The 19,284-nt window shown below is 46.5% G+C and overlaps 1 pseudogene; it reads right to left on the minus strand.

Annotated features, from left to right (window-relative positions):
• Positions 1–14,870: 14,870 nt before the first annotated feature.
• Positions 14,871–16,640, minus strand: LOC144762789 (OTU domain-containing protein 3-like; annotated as a pseudogene).
• Between the last annotated feature and the right edge of the window lie 2,644 nt (positions 16,641–19,284).

Consider the following 19,284-nt stretch of genomic DNA (forward strand, 5'->3'; position numbering starts at 1 on the left):
GCTCTTTCACGATGTTGAAGAGTTCCTTGCAGTTGTGTGAGTTGTTGTCCAGTCGGTCCTTGAATGCAGTTTTCTTGGTGGCGCGGATCAGTTGGTGGTGCTTCCGGGTGGCAAGCTTGAGGGTGGTCATATTGTCCGGTGTAGGTTCCCTTCTCCAGACTTTCTCGAGGGCTCGGCAGTTCTTCTTGGAGCTCTTGAGTTCGTCTGTGAACCATGGGGCTTTCTTGCTGCCGGGTCTGCTGGGCGGGGTCCTCAGAGGGGCGAGTTCGTCCGCGCAGTTGCTGATCCACTTCGTGAGGTTGTCGGCGGCCTGGCTGGGGTTCGCTGAGCTGGCGGGAGGGTGCTGACTCAGGGAAGCGGCGAGCTGGTCGGCTGTGATCTTGTTCCAGCTTCTTCGGGCAACCTGTTGCTGGTGGTGGTGGGTCGTCGTTCTTCTGAAGGTGAAGTGGACGCAGCTGTGGTCCGTCCAGTGGAGTCCTGTGGCGTGGCTGAAGGCGATGTCTTTGCTGGATGAGAAGACGGCGTCGAGTGTGTGTCCGGCGAGGTGGGTGGGGGTGGTCACCAGTTGCTTGAGTCCCAGGTTTGCGAGGTTTTCCAGCACGGTGGTGGTGTTGCGGTCGTCGTTGTTCTCCAGGTGGAAGTTGAGGTCCCCGAGGAGGATGTAGTCGGCTGAGGGGAGGGCGAGCGGGCTGATGAAGTCGGCGATGTTCTCGCTGAATTGTGTGCGTGGTCCTGGGGGTCTGTAGATGAGGGTGCCTCTGAGGGTGGTCTTGGGGTTGACGTGGATCTGGAAGTTCAGGTGTTCGGCGGGTGCGATGGTGTCGTCGCTGTTGGTCGTGATGCGGATGGTGTTCCTGTGAATGATGGCGATGCCTCCTCCTGTCTGGTTGACGCGGTCTCTCCGGATGATCTTGTAGCCGTCCGGGATGGCGATGGCGATGTCGGGCGCTGAGGAGGCGTTCATCCAGGTTTCCGTGAGGAAGGCGACGTCTGGGGCTGTGGTGTCGAGCAGGTTATGTTATGTTATGTTATGTTACTTTATTTCTTTTATAGCGCACGGCGACTCCAGAGGAGCATCCCGGCGCTTTGGCAAAGAAAGACAGCATAGAAAGCAACCACACAACAGAAAAGAACAGAGCGCGACCGCGTGTCTGTGGACGGAGCGGGTGTTGAGCAGGATGCACTTCAGGTGTCTGCTGCTGGGTTTCGGTTTGGTGGGTGCTGGTGCAGTGCAGGTCCGTATGCAGGAGAACTTGCAGGAATGGCAGATGAAGGGTCCGTGGGTGCGTCTCGGGGTGGCTCGGTAGCATCCAGGCGTTCGGCCGGCGTTGAGTGCGTTGAGGGTGGCGGCGTCGTACGTCCGGCGGGAGGGCTGGGGTCTGCGAGGGCCAGGGGTCCTGGCCCTGGGCGCGGTCCAGGCGCGGACGGGCGCAGACGGGCTTACCTTTGGCGGACCTTCGGCGCTCAATCGGTGCTCCCTCTGCGCGCGTCCGCTGCGCGGTCGCTCAGGGGGCGTCATAAGTGAGGAGCCGGGAGGGCGGGTCAGCTGGGTGGCGGGAGCGGGGCGGCCAATGGGCAGGAGGGGGGTGGAGACACCGGGGGGCAGTGGCGGGAAGGAGGGCGGCTCGAGGGAGCGAGCGGGAGGGGGAGGGCAGCACAGGGGTACAGAAGGCAAAAGGGGGAGGCAAGTGAGCGAAGGCGAGGGGGGACAGGTAGAAACCGGGGGGAGACAGAAAAACAAGTGGAGGCAAGATACACTACGGGGGGAAGGAGAAGATGCGAGTGGAGGCAAACGGGAGAATTTACATGGGGGGCTAGTGGAAGGTACAAACAGCAGGCGCACAGAAGACACAGGGGGGAAGCAGGCACGCCGCAGCAGACAGACAGCGGCGAGACGAGGGTGTGCAAGGCAGTGCGCGGCACTCAGCAGGGCAGGGTCCTGGCCACGGCGGGCAAGAGCAGCGGAGGTGGTGGGGCAACCTCACCTGGAACAGGTTCGAGCGGTCGCTGCTTACCTCTGTGCACAGTCCCCTTAAGTGAGGAGCCGGGAGGGCGGGTCAGCTGGGTGGCGGGAGCGGGGCGGCCAATGGGCAGGAGGGGGGTGGAGACACCGGGGGGCAGTGGCGGGAAGGAGGGCGGCTCGAGGGAGCGAGCGGGAGGGGGAGGGCAGCACAGGGGTACAGAAGGCAAAAGGGGGAGGCAAGTGAGCGAAGGCGAGGGGGGACAGGTAGAAACCGGGGGGAGACAGAAAAACAAGTGGAAGCAAGATACACTACGGGGGGAAGGAGAAGATGCGAGTGGAGGCAAACGGGAGAATTTACCAGGGGGGCTAGTGGAAGGTACAAACAGCAGGCGCACAGAAGACACAGGGGGGAAGCAGGCACGCCGCAGCAGACAGACAGCGGCGAGACGAGGGTGTGCAAGGCAGTGCGCGGCACTCAGCAGGGCAGGGTCCTGGCCACGGCGGGCAGGAGCAGCGGAGGTGGTGGGGCAACCTCACCTGGAACAGGTTCGAGCGGTAATAGATTCGCTGGGTGGAGGAGTAGATCCCATATATGTTGAGTCCTGAAGAAGGTGGTTTTCATTATCTTTGTTCAATAACCATCTAAACGCGTCAACGGCAGTTGCTTTAAGAATCCAACCTGTAGGAATTCCTTGGATAAGAGTAGTACTCACACCAGGTTGCCCTCTTGAATATGTATTAGTTGGATCTATCTAGACAACAGCATACAAACCTGTATCTATTGGGTTTCCTTGTGTAGACTGATATTGATGTTTTAACTGTATTGGCTTATATGCTTTTTACTGGATATGAATTGTATGTCATTAATGACTGTAATGTGTTTTTAATTACGGTCTTGAGAGGGTCTGAGTTATTGCTAACTCTATTGAATAGAGAATTTGATTTTTGTAACTGTCCATACTGGTTGTTTTAATAAAATCATATATTTGTAAGCGCTATATCTGAATTTGAGGGGTTTTATGTTTTTCTCTATATTGGCTCTAGGTTGAGCCAAACAAAGATATATGCTCTAGTAGAATGATGGGAATGTAAATGTATGTGAATTAGTAGACTGATTGAAGAGAAAGTGTAGGAGTGGTTGTGCTTGCCTACCCAGGGGAATTTGGAGTTTTTCACTGACATTCCCAGCTGTCCACCTGGAAATGCGTCAAAATGCTTTGCATTCCCAGTTGAGGCGTAACAAGGATAAATAGCTTTATTACTCCTCCTTTTTACCTATTTCTACGTGTGCTGCATTCTGTAGAAAGAGGTACATGCATCTCAGGATTGTTTTGGGGCAGAAAGGTGCAATTAAGGAGAAAAATAAGAATGCATAGAATGATTTGGAGAATTTGAATTGGGAACATTATGAATGGTTAGCTCTTGGAGTTGATTTAAGTAAGGTAGAACTGTTCATGGAATGGAAAACACCTAGAAGAGGAGGACTACCTAGGACATCAGAAACTCATCTGGTAAAAAAGAGTCACTACAGTTTTGTAAATGGGCTCAAACACAAAAATTGGTATGATACCCTCAGAGAAATGCTGTTTGCTTAATAAGCAAGTCAATGGGTTAATAGCAGAGACCCATTGAGTTCTCTGTGTGCTGCTAGTTGTTTGTTACCTAAATTCAAGGCAATTCCAAGAACTGGACGAGGATGTCTCACTCCCGTAATGTGACATGCTTCATTATTTGCCACCTCGTCCCACCCTGGCAAGATCAATATAGGTTACTACCAGGGCGAACTCAACCTCAGAATGTGGCTTTTCTGAGGGGTTTGTCTTCTCTCAGGACAATGATTTAGGTCCAGTTTCTGACTTTAAAAAATCATGGGATAATCCATTGAACTATCCTTTAATTTGGTTTAAAAGATAACCAAAGGGTAAATATAAAAGGCTTACTTAGATTTAATGATCTGTAAAAATAATTATGCAAACATGTTTCGGTCTCTAATCAGCCATGGGTCTAAGGCATTCGTCAGGGCCATGCCTATGCCCCCTACACTGCAATTAGTAAGTGCCTGGTGGGCTTAGATACAACGAGATGACCTACCTATCAACTGGTATCATAATTAGTGATAACCTTTGAGGTAAAGGAGGACAAGTAAGTGACCAGATAGAACGAGAATGACAGCACATAGCCCTTTGCACTTTGGGGGCATTTTTAACACAGATTTTAGATTTTAATCTTGATGGTATTTTTAACAAAAGCGCACTGTACCTTTTAGGCTCAACTTCGAGCCGACTCCCCGGTCCACCGTGGAAGTTCCGATTGTGTGGAGGGAGGCGGCCGGAGGACGCAGGGCTCAGGCTGGCAGGCAAAAGCAGAGGCAACTACTTAAGTTGCATGGAAGCACGGACGCGCAGCCGAAGGCAAGCCCATCTGTGCCTGGCCGGGACCAGGGGCCAGAACCTAAGGTACTCGTCCTACCAATTGTATAGAATGTGAATTCCACTCAGAGACGGATGCACACATTCCATTAGCATCACAAATGGCCCTGCATCCTGTGCTTATTGCTCTTTTGACCCTGCGAATATCACACTATCACAGTCCACAACAGAATGGCAGAGTGAACACAAAATGTTCCTCCTCAATTGCAGATCCCTCCCAAAGCTTGTGTGGGAAATTAATATTCTATTGCTCGAGGAACAGCCAGAAGTCCTGTCTTTAACAGAAACCTGGCTGCACAAGGACTCTGAACCAGATGTGATACAAGCTTTGACCCCGGGCTACCACATCTTGAGACTAGATAGGGAGCTGAAAAAAGGAGGAGGCATCGCCATCATTCTGAAAGATCACTTGAGGGGGCGTATAGGGACGGATACTATATCAGACTGCGAAAGTATGTTGTTTTCAATCTCCTTCGCACCAACACTCACTCTTTCAGGGATCTTGTTCTACCGTCCCCCAGGTCCGTGAGGACAGTTTATAAAATCCCTAACAGATGCTGCCACTAGACTAGCAAGCACGTCACCTAATTTGACATTATTAGCCGATCTTAACTTACACTTAGAGAACCTTCTTAAGGTGGAGGCAGTAGACCTCACACAAAACCTATTGGCGATTCAGCTATTACAAAAAGTGTCAAGCCCTACACACGAAAAAGGCCATACCTTGGTCCCAGTCTTTTTAAATTACACACAGCTCTGCACCGGAAAGCCTGTCCCGATACAATGGTCAGATCACTTTTTAATACCGATTACTTGGAACACCCCACATCAGATGGCGGGGACACAAACTTGTAAGAACTGGGTGTGTCCCTACTATATCGTCAGATAACTATAATTGCTGGATCAGATCCTCTTTAGATGCTATGATCTCACATAAATGGATTCAAGAAAAGCCTCAGGAAAAACAGACCCCATGGTATTCACCTAAATTGAGAGAACTTAAACAAAACTGCAAGAAATTAGAGAGATCCTGGAGGAAAGATTTTAACGCTGAAAAAAACCAGACATATAGAGAGGCTATGAAATTCTATCAATCGGAAATAACAACGAACGCAAGACTTATACTTTGAGCGAAAAATAATAGCAGCTGCGAATGCGCCCAGGGAAATATTTCAAATCACAAAAAAAACTCACTCGCCGTCCTGCACCAGACCTTACCTCAGACTACGCACAGGCCCGACAAAACAAACTTGTAGAGTTTTTTTTATAACAATTATTTAGATATTTATAACACATTCCCTCAAATAACAGTACAAGTCGGACTAGGAAACCGACCCCCCTAGTGACACTACCCCCCGTCTGGAAGATCTTCCAACCTTGGACTTGGCCACATTAACACAGCTCTTCGCCCAGGTCAAATCGGGTTACCCTCTGGACACGGCCTCCCTTCATAAACTCTGCAAGGTAGACGAAGCTGTTCTTCCGGTTTTGCTGGAGGTACTAAATTCCTCTTTATCCAGTGGCCAGGTACCTCTGTCACGGAAGCATGCCATAATAAGAGTTTTTTTGAAAAACCCAACCTTGAACCGGAGGTATGGAGTAACTACCGCCCGGTCTTCCTGCTTCCCGGGACCAGCAAAATACTTGAAAAACATGTAAATAAAATCCTCTCAGAACACCTAGAGAATCACTCCCTTTTGCACACCACCCAGACAAGCTACCACCCTAACCATGGGACTGAGACAGCTCTGCTAGCAGTTGTGGAGGAATCCAGGAACATTTTCAATCAGGGAGGGGCAGTGGCAGTCATTTTACTTGACCTAAGCTCCGCATTAGATACGGTTAATAATAACATCTTATTTGACAGGCTCAGAATGGTGGGAGTCTCAGACAAGGCCTTGGCATGGATTAAATATTTCCTGGAGGTAGAGTATTTCAGGTGTTCGAGGGGAACTACACCTCCAAATGTCTGCCACTCTCGTGTGGAGTTCCCCAGGGCTCATCATTGAGTCCCGCCCTGTTTAATATTTATCTCAAACCACTGGCTGAGCTAGGCCTATCATATGTGATTCAAATTATTACCTATGCAGATGACACGCAATAGATTGTAGCATTAAAGCATCCAAAGAGCACACCATTAATCTTGAATCCTTTATGGAAGCTGTGGCCACGTGGCTGGACCAGTCTTGTCTCAAGCTCAATGGAGACAAGACTGAGTTAATGATCCTAGGTACCTACCCCTGTGCTTCAGCGGAATTAGTGGGACTAAGCTGGCCTAAATGTCTTGGTCTACTGCCAACCCCCAACGGTAAGATCAAGAGTTTGAGAGTCTGGCTAGATAAATCTCTCAATTTTAATAGCCAAGCAATCAAGCTAGCCGCATCACGTTTTGGCATTATTAGAATGCTGTGGAAAATTCTCCCACTGCTCCCAGTTCCGGCACGAAGAGTGATAGTCCAGTCATTGGTGCTCTCGCGGCTAGATTACGGAAATTCCCTCTACCTAGGCACCACAAAGGCCACTATACGGAAATTGCAGGTAGTACAGAATTGTGCAGCCAGGCTGCTTTATCACACTCCCTACCCGCAATCAGTAAAGCCGGATCTAAAAAAACTTCACTGGCTGCCAATAAGCGAACGGATTAAGTTCAAAGCATTGTGTATAGCTCATAAATACGCTTTGGGGGACATGTCCTAAGATAAACCACTCTCTTATAACCTTTTACCGCCCCGCAAGATGTCTCCGTTCAGCCAGCCGGTTTCTGGCAGTGGTACCACAAATTAGGAGAGCACGATCAGACGGTCACACTTTTCCCCAAAACTCTGCTAAACTATGGAACACTCTCCCCGTCTAGTTGCGCTCAACCATTCACCATCTCTCCTTCCGGAGGCAGCTGAAGACCTGGCTCTTCCAGAGTCTGCCGTAATCAGTTCATCCTTTTTGCTTTGCTTATCAATTATAGCGCAGGGATGCCTAAGAGTAGCCAGGGGCTCTATAAATATTCATTAATAATAACAATAATAATAATAAATAAAAAAATTGTTGTTCATGAATAGGTGAACAAGGAGTTACAGTTGACTTAACTTAGCACAATATTCGACCAGAGAGAAGGTCGCTTTTACCAAAAACGTTTAAAATATGTAACACTATATGACGCTAATTAATTAACAACAGACAAGTGATTAGGGTGAGAAGACTAACTCTAGCCTTTGGTGACATATATAATGTCAGTCTCATGCATATCATATAACAATGCAGTTAATAATTCTAATAGGACTTTGTTATTCAAAGCTCTTTTCTGTGTGTTCTTTATATTTTCTGGTTTCTGTGCAATTTCGTCAAAGCCTCAGAAAATATCCTATTTGTAGACCTTCCCTTAATGCGCGGGGGTGATAGCTTAAAAATCTTAGGAATCTATTTCTGTCTGTAGGTTTATACAGACTGCCCCAGTCATGGTAGATCCGTAAATCTCTTTTTCGCTCATGGTCATCGTAAGTTTTAGAAACTGATCCAGATTGTTAAGCCCAAGTAAAAACTTCATGACTTCTTCTATGGTGCTCCTCTATATCCCCAAGATATTGTCTGTCAATGTACCTTTTCCACAAACTAATCTGGTTGTGGAAAGGGTTCTCATTCACATAGATGTTTTTACTTTTGAAATTGAGTACGTAAACTCATGCTAGACTTGGGGCACAAGTTCTCCCTATGGAAGTCCCATGTGCCTGTAGGAAACATTCTCCCTCATACTCAATAATGTTAAGAGCCAGGACCATATGTGTATAATTCAGAATAAAACCCACTGGTGTTTGTTGGTTTTCCTGTCTTGGTGTGAGTATATTTTCAATGACCTCTAGAGTGGCTTTTTGTGTAATATTAGTATACAGGGATTTCACATCTAGGGTCTTTCTTGATCCAAAGGCATGTCCTTCAGTTTTATAAGGGTATCCTTTGTGTCTTTCAGATATGAAGGCATTTCTGTGACCAAAGTTTTCAAAAGGAAATCACAAAATTGGGACAGAGGCTCCAGTGCGGATCCTATGCCTGATACTATCGGTTGGCCTGGAGGGGGAAATTTGTTTTTATGTACTTTGGGCAGAATGTAAAAATATGGTGCTTTGGGTTCTTTTTCCACAAAAAAAGTCTAAATTGTCTTGTGATCCATCCTTTCTCTTGTTCTTCTCTCACTAGGAAGGTGATTTGCTCTATTATGTCATGTGTGTTTTTTGTTCTCTAGGAGTTTCATACATTCTGGTGGTACATCGTCTTGGGCATATTCACTATCCCTCCACCTTTCTGCAGGTTTTTATTACCACTGTGTCATTGTTCCTGAGTTCTAGTAGGGCTTACCTTTCAACTTTGGACAGGTTCTGGAATGGGGCCGTTGTGTATGTCTCAGGTGTTCAGGACCTATATTGATCAGCTGCTCGAAATCCGCCACCTCTTATGGTAGCTGTTGAACTGGTTGTGTGAAGGTGGATTTTTTTCGAAGACCAGTTTTAGTGTCTTTTGCATCAGCCCTATCCCCCTGATTCTCTGTATTAGCAAAGAAAGCTTGTAGTATTATTTTTTCAAAGAACTCGGCAGTTTGAATTTTAAGTTGGAAAATCTCATCCTTCGGGTTGGTACAAAACTCAGGCCTTTTTAAAGACATGTCTCTGTTATTCTGTCACCGGTAAAGTTTTATAACATTTTCTCTTACTTCTTGCTTGTCCCTGGTTGGGGTTCCCCTGTGTCCAATTTTCATGTGTCTATTTCTTGGTCTTTCCAGGCCACCTTTTGTTCCCTGTTCCTGCCTCCCCCCCATCTGTGGCCCCTCTTTAAAAAAGGCTGTGGGTGCCACGGGAAGCCTTGTTGTGGTGGGTATTGTGGGAAGACATAGGGTGGCCATCCCCATTGGGGACTTGGGAGATTGTCTCTTATGTATGGCCCCTGTGCCCTCTGATTCATTCTGAAATCCCTTTTCCGTCTCCCTCGCCTTTGAGGTTGATGGGTGATCTGCTGGAGGAACCATCTGTCCCTGTTGAACCCTTGCTGTCACCAGACGAGAAAGAGGACTCTCAGTCACTTTGTACATAGTCCGCATTAGCACATTGATACACCTTCTCGTGCGAGAATTTAGACAGACCCTTTTGAAATGTGTTTACTTTTTGAGTGTTAGAGAATCCATATACTCAGTAAGGCCCTTGTTGACCTCTTCCAGTTTCTTTTTGAACAATTTGATTGATATTTGCATTTTTACTACCATCGCATCAGATAACTTGTAGGCTGTTTTTATGATTAATATCAGCCAGTCTCTAAGGCATTTCCACGAGATGCGTGACCAGTCTTTTCGAAATGCCTTGTCTTGTAAGTAGATTCTGGGTTCATTAGTAACTATCAAGCCCTTTGGGCGGCATTTCCTCACAAATACTCTGTCATTATAGCTCCGTGGAGCATAGTTTTTATTTGTGTTGTTTTCAAATCTGACAAAGAATCCCAATTGTTCATCTGTGTTATTGTCTTTGCTACAGTTGTGTCTCCCTCATGGGTTTAGTGGCCAACACAGGTAATCCATTAACGTATTATGACCTGGTCGGTGTCACTGCTCCCCCGTGCAACTCCACCACTAAGTAGCTGCCCCTTGAGTGCGCCCTGACCCTTCTGGGTCAGGTGTTTGATGCCCTTCTCCACCCGCAGGCTCCTGCTTATACCTTCTCCCTGGTGGTCCAGTGGGAGAGCTATCTGCTCTTGTGCTGTTCTGCCCTCTGTCCCTCTGCTGCTTAATTCTTTTCTTTGCTCTCTCTTTTCTTCCTGCTCTTTGTGCATTCTTTCTCTTTTTGCCTTTTTCTCTTATTTTTCTTTTTTGCCTCTTTACTCTTGTTGCCTCTTCTTCTTACCCCCCAGCGCTTTCCTGTTTTCTTGCCGCTGCTGACCCCCATTGCTCCTCACTCCACCAGCGTGCCCTTTTCCCCACTCCCTGCTTCCTGCCTCCAGGCTAAACAGCCCTCACACTCCTTAATGACAGCTGCCAGGGAGCAATGAGAGCAAGCCAACTGACCTGGTCAGTGTCACTGCTCTCTCCGTGCAGCTCCACCACTAAGTAGCTGCCCCCTGAATGCGCTCTGACCCTTCTGGGTAGGGTGTTTGAGGCCCTCCTCCACCCGCAGGCTCCTGCCTGCGCCTCATCCCTGGTGGTTCAGTGGGAGAGCATTCTGCTCTTCTCCTGTTCTGCCCTCTATCCCTCTGCTGCATCTGTCTTTTCTTTGCTCTGTCTTTTCTTTTCCTCCTATCATTTGTGCCTTTTTTCTCTTCTTGCTTTTTTCTCAGTTTTTTCCTTTTGCCTCTTTACTGTTGTTGCCTTTTTTTCTTGCCGTCCAGGGCTTTCCCTGCTTTTTCCACCGCTGCTGACCCCCACAGCCCCTCCCACCTCCAGCGTGCCATTTTTCCTGCTCCCTGATTCCCACCTTCCAGGTGACCAACTCTTCTCCTTCACACTACCTAATGACGGCTGCGCAGCTGGTGTGCACTTAGCATGCCAGAGGCAACCCCGTCTGTGCCTGTACGTGACCTGACCGTGCCCAGTGGCACACACGCTAGCATACTCCACTATCTCAACCCCGGACACAACATCAACTGCCAACTCTTGACACCGACTAATATCCACCCGAAGGACTTAGCGGGAACTAATTATTCTAACAGTCCGTAATTACTGGTATGCGTGCATCATGGGAGCCATACAAACAATTGCGGCATGTCGGAAGCCGTGCAGACATGTTGGGATTACTTTCAATATTAATTACATTTTGGTTTTTTGTAATGTTTTACTTGAACCTTTGTGAGGATTCTAGTCTTTCCACACACATACCACTGAGAACTGGAACGTCCTTGACACCACCTCACCACCTCACCCGACATCGCCTTCCTGACTGAAACCTGGACGAACTCCAGCTCAGCGCCAGACACTGCCACCGCTATCCCCAATGGCTACAAGATCATCCACAATGACCATCACATCTGGCCAGTAGGAGGCATCTCCATCATCCACAAGAGATCCCTCTACCTGATCACCGACTTGTTAGTCTTTCCTTAGTACAGCCTTGTCTTCATTTGTAACCTACCATGGCAACACCCCCTTATACACGTGCTGTTGTTCAGTAGGCTTTAATTACAGCCTCCGAGCACTATTTCATTTAATGGTTTTCGGATGCCTGCTGTTGCAGGCAGGACATGCTTTCTCGTAAGGCTTTATTATTTTCCTTACATGGCCCGCCACGCTTATAGTGGCAGCAGTGCCTTTGCTTTATGTGCTGCGCAAAATATGCCTGGATGTTTTTTTTACTATTTATTTAATTCTTTTTTTTTATTGCCCTATGCCGCACTTACTCTTGTATGTCGGCCGTGCCCCTTTCCTTAAACAAGCCGAGTCTAAGGGAAGGGGTGCGACCGCCATTAAAGTGAAAGTGGGGCTTGGGGTGCTTTTACAAAAAAAAGCCTTTGTTTGTCAACTTGTCAAACAAATACTTTTTTGGGTAAAAGCACCTTGCGCTTTGACTTTAATGTCGGCCACACCCCTTTCTTCAGACACAGCTCATCTAAAGAAAGGGGAGCAGTAAAACGTTAAAGCAGGAACGTTAAAGTTAGAGCGCCACACAGGAGTTTATGAAAACTAGCATTTGTAATGCAATAGGTGTCGCATTTGTAAAACTGTCATAAATGCGAGACCTATTGCATTGCAAATGCTTGTTTGTGCATGCTTTCAAATATGAATGAAACATAAAACTACACTCATGTGAGACTGGTGAGATCCATACAAATTCGTTTTCAAAAGGTCCAATCCATCAGAGACTTATTTATTCCCACTGAGCACAGTTTGGTCAATATATCATAATAATTTTTGAAAGTTCATGAGATATTAGGCCCAAGATCAACTAACCTCTGTTCAGTGTTCTCTTCTGTTTGTATCATGCTATGGGATACAGCCGTTGTTCACGTATTTAAATTGTACGCTTTCACAGGCAAACTTGTATGCATGTCCCAACTCCAAAAACAAGAACATGTGCAGCACACTCATTACAGTCTCACAGAGTGCTGTCTCTCAGTGACGTCAGACAGTGGCTGAAGTGGGTGACGTATTGTCCCATGGTGTATGCCGTAATGGACAGAAGAAAAGCACACAACGGGCCAATGAACGAAGAGCGCTTTCTCAAAGTCACTAGTAAACATATTATAAATACTTTTACTAAAAGCAGGTGGTCTTGGCGAGCACCAGACCAACTAAAGAGAACTTCGGGAAATATATGCCCACATAGACTATCGATTTGGGTGGCTGCAACACGGGTTCTATATTGGGATAGTTGGTTATAGCAATTCCTACCATAATGTTCCTGTCATCAAGAAGTGCTTCAAACATACTGCGGCCTCTGGATTTCCATAAACATTAATTACAAAATAACCAATCAACCATTGCAGATGTATACAGTCAAGTGAAATATCTTCCTGTGAAGCTGTCAAGGGTGGAAGGGCTGCCGGTTCGCAGTGTTGCCTTCGTCTGGTCTCATAAATAGTGGCCGGAAGGACGAGTTCATTAATTAGTTTTGTAATATATTTAATTCCCGCTGAAATGGTGTAAGTAGCTTCAATGGCAGTACTACAGCAATACAAGTAGTTAATGGAAATACCAATTAGATTTTACTGAAGAACACCAGTGTATGAATCGGAATATGAAAGACAAGCGCATAAAAAGGAACTTAATGGTGGCTAACCACCTTGTGCATCCTGTTGCACACATGTCCTTTCAGTGCACGCATGAGCTCTCCGAGGGGCAGGAAAGACAACCCTTGGGCGTTCCAGTGAAGTGAGCTTAGCAGGGAGGCTGCTCGGATTTTGGAGGCCGCATAGGGTGATGTAGTTGTTGTCAGAGAGATGTGATTGGGGGATCTAAGGCTTCATGTAGATGTGTAGCATGACAAGGACTGTTGTGTGTATGTGGGTAAGAGTATGAATGATGGTGAGAGAGGAAGAGAGAGAGAGATAGAGAGAAAACATGGAAAATTATTGTCTGTAACATACTTTGATTTACATATGGGCTTAGAAGGGGAGGACTTTTCTCATCAACAGATATGAGTTACATGCTTTACTTAATTTTACATAGGTGTAAAATATTAAATAGTGTAGGAGAGGCAGAACACAGCATCCTCGGAGAGGCATTTGTCCATGTTGGGTTCTTGGAAATGCCAAGAGAGGCATAAAGGAGCTCACGAGAAGGGTGGTGCTTGGTCATCTGGTAGCTTGTCCTAAGGGGCTTTTTCAGAATCATACATAACACTTTATAGATTATAAATGCAGTTTATGTAGATTAGCACTCCATTTTATTATGTTACCGAGTTCTCTTTTGGCATCTCCGCCAGCAGGCTGTGAACACAGTATTACGTTTCCTGGAAACAATGCATGAGACTGTTTTTTTAATAAATGAAGTGTGGAATGTGATTTCGCTGCCACATCTGGAGTTTCCAGCACAGAACTGGCATCAACGTGGACCCACGTAGTCCGAGGTTTGTGATCGCAGTCGAGTAGTTTATGAACATGTACTACTTATCTCCAAGAACCACAGTTTTAGACACAGAATGTTGCTCTGCACCTATGACTCAAGAACGATCAGCTATTCCTGGCAGTAGTTGTGCCAGAGTTGTCAGGACAAGCTATTGGTTGACAATGTGATAAAAACCCATAGTGCCTGAAACATGCTCAGACCTCTGCGAAGCACGTTTTAGCCATGGTAAACACTATTCGCTTGTATAGGGTGATTTTTGCAGGTGAACGGCCACATCAGTCAGCAGTGACTGTCTCCATAAGATTATGAAATACAAAAAAATCACATTCCCACAGAGAAGAATGAAAATATAATTTAAACGAATGCAAACATAGAAAATTAGAAGGGAAATCAGAGGTGGTCCCAATGGCACCTGGCTGACCTGAGTCTGTGTCGTATCTTCTAAACAGATGTTGGGGTCTTGTCAGAGAGCCGGACGGACACGTTGAATGTGTTATTAGGAGGCTCTCCATTTAATCTTTTGTAGTCTGTTGAAAAAAGTAGGTTTCTCCAAACCCAATTTGATCATGTGGGGAGTGCTGAAAAGGTTTTAACCAGAGTCACCTGTCCTTGACTGAACATCTGGCCCAGTGCATTGTCCACAATACTACTGCGGTATTCCAATACCTTTTGCCAATGTCTCTCCACCTGCCGTCGCTTCTTCTCTTGTCACTGCTGCTCTTTCCACTGTTTGTTGGATAGCTTCTGTGGTCTGTTCTGATATGCTGCATCTTCTTCGCTGTAGCTGGCCAGTGGAACTATTGGTCTAGATCTCCCATCCGAATGTTTGTTTCTGACTCTTTGTTCTGACCCTCCCCCAGGTTACTGAAGTTTCCAGTTGCTCTTACACCATCTTTATAAAAGGCTGGGCGGTGAAAGACGTTTGACATGCTGCTTTACAGATTTAACCTCAGAGTCTATTTCTGGTTAATTCTTCCGTTTTTGAAATGGGGAAGGCGGCAGACTCAAAATCATAGCTCTCAGCTTTAAGGTTCTGAAGCATAAGGTTATCATCCGAGCAGCCTGTTGCATTCCGCACTTTGTACACCGCCTCATTCAGCGCTTGCGGAGAGTCCTCATCAACCCAATCCTCTGTTGCCAAGGCTCTGCTAATGGTTTCTCTCATTCCATTTTAAAGCATCGTTACAAAGCATCAGAGTCTGAAGGTAGGCAGGCGCCTCTGAGTTGTCAAGGAGATGCCTTACACAGTCGTAATGATCCTCATGGTGATACACAATATACAACTCCTGGGCACAAGGCTGGTGTATCACAAACTTCACCTGATGGTATCCTGCAAATGCTACAATTCCATCATTGCCAGCAAAGGTCGCTGTCTTCTTCATGTTGGCAATACGTCTATCAAAAGGCACATTACCTTCCACAGAAGGTTAAAACCCTGTTGATGCTTCATTATGTAGTCCACGGTTGCCTGGTGGTGCTTGAAAGGATTCCGGGAGTGGCCCTCCAGCTGGTCACTATGCGTCCTGAATAGGCAACTCCATCCTCCAGCACCTCTCAAATCTGCAGGCCTCGAGCCCTCAGCTGGCCTTTCAGGACGCACTGCTCTCCAGGTTTTTTTTGGTCCTTACCTTGAGCCTGTCAGACTGCTAATTTCTCACTTTTTCAATCACTGGGCTAGCCCTACCCCCCATAGTCTGCCCCTTTTTAGCACATTCAACAGCAAGAATGACTTAATCAGTGCTTGGGTTTTGTAGAAAACTGATGTGGAAAAAACACCTTGGGTTTTAGCCTCACACAGAACGAATATGGATGACTCAGATTGCTAAGTAAATAACTATAGATAACATGTCAAACTGTGAAGAGGAGCCACACATGATAGATCACAGTGTCTACTATCCCGCAGAGGTAGGAAGCACCCAAACACACCCTTGTCATCTCGATGGTTGGAGGTAACACAATCCCCATTGTCCGCCCCCTTACCACTGACCTGGTGTACTGTTTAAATTAATTCCCACCAGAAAGCACACTCTTCCTGATGTGGTATCTTGCCACCCAGCTCCCAAACTCTGTCAGCACTTTTGTCACAAGGTGACTCAGCCATCCTGATGTGAATCTGGCTTGCTGCTTTGTGCCTCGCTGGGTGCTAGAGAATGAGAGAGGTGGGCTGGGCCATGTAGGGAAGGGTGCTTCTGTGTGGGGCAAGAGAAGCTAAATAAGAGCCTGAGTAGCTCTCTATCGGGCTGGAAGGACTTTGACAGGAGAGGGAATTACAGTTAGCTCTCCAACACATTGAGGGTCAACATAGCCAGCCTAACAACCTGTATTCTACAGTAGTGGTGTGTTGGGAACCACATAGGAAGTCAACAGGACCTATGGTACATCCCCAAGGTGAGACAGCCCAAGTGGGAGGATCTCTGGAGCAGTTCGAACCCTGAGTCAACAAGGGGCCCTAGAGGCTCTACTGGGATATGGGAGAATTAGATCAGCCGCATAGCAGAACATGGGGTAGACAAGAGGGTTGTCTTTTTGTGCCTGCTTTCAGGGCTGACTTCCATGTACCAGCAAATGCCAGTGGAGCGAACTGGCAATGTGGCTGATGGTCCCAGCTCCGGAAAGGCAGAGAGAGCTTCACAGTTTGTAGTTTGTGCTTCTGGGTTTGGCCCTTGGCTCCTGTGAAGACCTTATACCCTAGCAGGCAGGGAAGTATGGAGGATGCCATGGTACTGGAAGACTCTAATAGCAGTCTCACTAGCACCTGATGACTGGGGCTGGAAAGGGTAAGAAGGAGTGAGGTGGAATCTCAGCCTAGTAAGAGTTCGTGATCAGAGGAGAAAGTAAGATAGAGCTGTGAAAGGGCGCCTGAGCACAAAGTTCAGGGGAATGACCTTTCTCTAGAGTGTGTGAGAGGCGGCATGCAATAAGTACCCCTGGTGTATGATGGAGATACAGGGGAGACACATGGGCACAGGATAGAAGGGAAGGAGAAGGGGACCAGAAGGTAGATTGGCAGCAGCTGTGTATAACTGCAGATATATGGGGGAGGATATAAGAAAAGGGGCGTATCAGAGTCCAAAGGAGGTACAGGAGGACTGCAGGTAACTGGGGGAAGAAGGTACCAGGACCAGAGAGGAGAAATGCATTTACAGGAAGAAAGGTGTCAAGCCCGCTCTGGTGTCGAAGCATTCTGGTCCCTTGTCTTTGCCTATGCGGAGAGACCGTTTATTCCAGTTACGATCCACTCCCAGCTGGTGTGATTTGGTGGCTCAGTTTAGGCGGAGAGTACCCAGTTCTTCCGCTTAATGTTGGAACGCTAGCCCTTAGGTTAGCGTTCTAGTTTCCTGCAGCAGTTCCGCCATTTCGTGCGCGCGCTGCTTTAGCGCTGCGCACTTCAACTGAAGTTTTGACGGAGCCGGTCGCGTCCTTGAGAGCCTCTCCTGAGGTGTCTCAATTATTTTCTCGCGGCTCATCAAAAGAAGAGTTCCAGAGCTTAGAGAAGAACCGGAGCGTTAAGAAGACTTGTGAGCATTCCTGACACCGCAGTTAAGTCCCGGCGTTTGAAGTTCGTAGTTGCCGTTTGTCTCTCACTCTCTCATATGCCGTGCAGTTTGGTTAGAGAGTAAACGGTAAGCCTCAGTCCAATTTTGACGTTCAGAGATTTCAATGTCAGAGGCAATTTTCCTTTCCTGAGGTGCAGTTTTCGTGAGCTAGTCTCCTACCCTGAGGAAGTCTAGTGTTTGAATATATATATAATTCTACAAGACATTTTCAGGAAAATATAATTTGACAATACTCAGCAGCTTCCAAGAGAAATACTAAGACAATATTAACTTGGCCAGAAGTTCAAGTTCTCAGTGCATCCAGACCTGATGAAAGTTACTGGAGGATTTGTACAGTGACAGAGAAACTACGAATTTGCTTCAACAGAACATTGCTGTCTAGGTAGTGTTTAGGGGGATATCTATATGCGCATGTAGTTATATTCTCTTACTCGCACCTTTAGCTTGAACATAGTAGCGGCAAGAACTTTACACTCTTCCACCAAATGTTGAAGCAGAATCTACTTTTGGTTGTTCTTTCAATCTTCATCTAAGCAAGAGAGAGGCGCATTCCACACCAAACACAGGTATACCAGAACCTTCTTCCGGACCTGGGAATAGACTGAAATTGAATGTCAAGTTTTGTGGGAATGTATTAATTTTGTGTTACTCTTCTAGGTGCCAGAAAACTGAAGACACCAGGGTGTGGCAGTCTCTCTGTTTGTTATCCACTTCCCCTTTCCCCCTCATTCCTGAGCTCAGAGTTCTCTGGGACCAGGGGTGTTTGGGAATTGGGAAATTCTCTTCGAAAAGGCCCTCATCAGATCGTCCCCGCAGACTTAAGGAGGTTCAGGTACAGCATTCTTGACAAAAGGTGAGTTCAGGGTACCATAGAGGATGTGGAGAGGAACTATGCCTACATACGGTACAATAGGGTAGAACAGGGTACTAGAAATGGTATGGAGTAGGACTGCAGGTACATGAGGGGACATGAAAAGACTTAAATGTATGGGGAGAAAAAAGGGCTGCACTTTCAGGGGCCCGTAAGTACAGGAGGAAGGTACCCGAAAGATATAGCAGGTACAGCTGGTGAAGGGATTTTCTGTTGATCAGAGAGTAAAAGGAGTCCAGCAGGTACAGAAGATTCAATGTGATGAAATCATTTTCTAAAATATCTTTTGCTAAAATCACTTTTCCAAAGCATCCAGTACAATTCCATTGTTTGTGTATGTTATATTATGTCAAAGGAGTCTTGTAAGACACACAATAACCTGAACAAATTCTCCTGGCACCAGAAACCCAGTGGTAGAGAAGGAATTATTGATAGATCAGCGATGCCTTTAATGTTTTGTGAACGAAATGTCCTAGGTGGGTTGTATCATGTAAGTTACACTGTGAAAACCTGGTAAATTGTTGCAGCAGTTTACGACTAAGCCATAAAGCTTTGAAGGAGTCATGTTGCTGAATTCAAAGCCAGTGGAGTGGGCGTAACATGGAAATCAAGTTATTTCTTGGTGAAGCCAATATCACAAATTGGCTGAAAATTCTTTTTTGACACTGTATTTCCATTATATTTCGACCTTTAAAATGCCCAAGACACAATGCATAAAGGGGTTGAAACATGTGTCAGCTGCCTGTTGAAGAAATTGATGAGTTTTGCAATGATACAGAATGATATGTTATAAGTGACTGCAAAATGCTCAATAACAGGTAGGAATCTCAATGGAACATACTAGGAACGTGGTCAACAATAAATTCATTGTAAAAACCAACACAGCAAGTCTCATCTCTGGTCGACGACTCTCATTTGAATAATAGAAAATGAGT

This window comes from Lissotriton helveticus, chromosome 1_1, assembly GCF_964261635.1.
Source record: "Lissotriton helveticus chromosome 1_1, aLisHel1.1, whole genome shotgun sequence".
NCBI classification, from domain to species: domain Eukaryota; kingdom Metazoa; phylum Chordata; class Amphibia; order Caudata; family Salamandridae; genus Lissotriton; species Lissotriton helveticus.